At 33.7% G+C, this 2,126-nt stretch overlaps 1 pseudogene; it reads left to right on the plus strand.

The window, feature by feature from the left end:
- Positions 1 to 299: 299 nt before the first annotated feature.
- On the plus strand, positions 300 to 1,104 carry LOC148938608 (uncharacterized; annotated as a pseudogene).
- The last annotated feature ends 1,022 nt before the right edge of the window (positions 1,105 to 2,126 follow it).

Consider the following 2,126-nt stretch of genomic DNA (forward strand, 5'->3'; position numbering starts at 1 on the left):
CAATATTTTTAATCTTTTAATTTAAAACTAGAAAAATTCCTGAAAATTCTAAACTAATTTGATTTTTTGTTGGGTTTTTGTTACTTGATACGAGAACTAAACATCCTTTATCTAAGGTGAAGTTTCAATTTAATATGACTATATCATTATTGAACGCTCTACGAAAATTCTTCGATTTAAGTAATAAAAAATTAAAAGGAAAGAAAGAAATAAATAAAGAAAGAAAAGAAAAGAAAGTCTTCAAACATAAAGAAACACAACCACAAGACAAAGAGAATAAGACAAATTCGGTTTCAGAAATGAGTCGAATTTCTGGCCTTACACAAATTTGACCAATTTCAGTATGGAAGAAAGCCCTGTGATTACTATTAAATGTGATAATGGTGACATTGAAGTCGAGAAATCAGTTTTAATAGCTGTTAGTGATGTCTTCAAGGCTATGCTAGAAACGGACATGCTTGAAAAACGAACCAATCTTGTGCTGGCCCATGATTTGAACTTTGAAACTATGAAAAGTATTATGGATTACTATAAAGAAGGTTTCAAAACAGGTTTCTGGAACAAGGCTTCTTTTTCGAAACAACAAACAGAGATGCATTTACATACATTGTAGAAAAGTACAACTTTCTTGCTATTAAAGAGGAAATTGCTCAATATTTGCTCCAAAGTTATCGTGTGAAGCAAGATTTAACAATTCTTGAAAGTGTTTTTTTCACTTATGGAAACCAAATTGAAAAAATGTTTGTTATACGAGAGATGACTCTTATGATTGCGGAAGGGAAAGACGTTCCCCAATTTGTTACCAATTTTAATGCTCATGATTTTTTAGAATTAGCTAAATGTTGCTGTGCTGCGTTGAAAAACAGTCAATTTTCTAGATATCAATGTTTTTTAAAGACACTTTACAGTTGGCTATCCAAAGACTCTGAAAAAAGATCAGTTGCGGCTTTGGAAATTGTAGGAATGATAGATATGACAACGTTTAAAGTACATGAGGTTGAATCCGTTCTACAAAGTCTCACTATTTCTCCAAAGTTCCAGGGGCTTAAGCTACTATGTCTCGAATTCTTTCTACCTTTAATAAACAGGGATTATCATCCATGAAATATGGATGCGATATATTTAAAATATAAAATAAAGTTCCTTCTTTCTAAAGATAATTCCGACTTCCTCAAATTAGGTTTAAATCTAGTCGCAAAAAGAAAGAAAAATCCTTAATCAGCAAAGAGAAAAATTGCAGTTAGCCTCAGACAAAGAATGGTGCTATTCAGATTTGGATTTCGCTAAGATAGTGGGCAATAAAAAAGATGCTACACACAATATTTCTAAGGAAGTTTAAATTATAAGAGCCATGTGAACGTTTAAATAATCAGAAATAATTAAAACAGATTATTGGACAGAGGGTTTGGCCTGCCTGAGGACTTAGACCAATCGTGGGGTAGCTCCCACGGCACATGATCAGGACTTAGAATATATAGTGAAGAAAAGTGTTTTTTGTTATCATTGTTGTTATCTCAGTCACCGTTGTTGTCATTTGAAGTGACCAACTGCTGTTGACCTAAATATGTAAGTCTCAATAAATCTATTGCTTTTTACCTGTGTTGATTTCATTTTATATGTCTGTATCTAGTTTAACGACAGGTAATTAGTTCGCATATCTCCAAGGTACGTTCCCAGGGAATCTGAACTCCACATAGCTCGTGGAAAAGAGGTTACATTTATATGGATACACATTTTATTTTCACTCAATAATTGAGGATGGCGCGGTCATAAATTTACTTCACTCCCCATTTGCTGTGGCGCAGTCCTTGATGGCACAATCTTTAGCGCTATAAGCGGCACCATCGGAGAACTTATAAGGTGTAAGTTCGCAGCTTTGCAAGTCAAACAGTTCGTGGTAACGAACTGTAAGTAAGGAGCGACCCGGCTCAATGGTAACCGAAACTCTAGAAAACGGGTTTTTGATACCAATAGATATATCAAAAGAATCAGATTTTAATTCTGATTTCAAATATATAAATTTCATAAAGTTTAGTGCTACCTATAAAAAGTTAAGCGCCTGAGAAAATTTGGCTGATTTTCAAAAAAAGGGGGGAAGACCCCCTGAAAGTTATAAGACCTTAATG

This window comes from Artemia sp. Qi Xiang Cuo, unplaced genomic scaffold (genome assembly GCF_049724085.1).
Source record: "Artemia sp. Qi Xiang Cuo unplaced genomic scaffold, ASM4972408v1 HiC_scaffold_3084, whole genome shotgun sequence".
NCBI lineage: Eukaryota > Metazoa > Arthropoda > Branchiopoda > Anostraca > Artemiidae > Artemia > Artemia sp. Qi Xiang Cuo.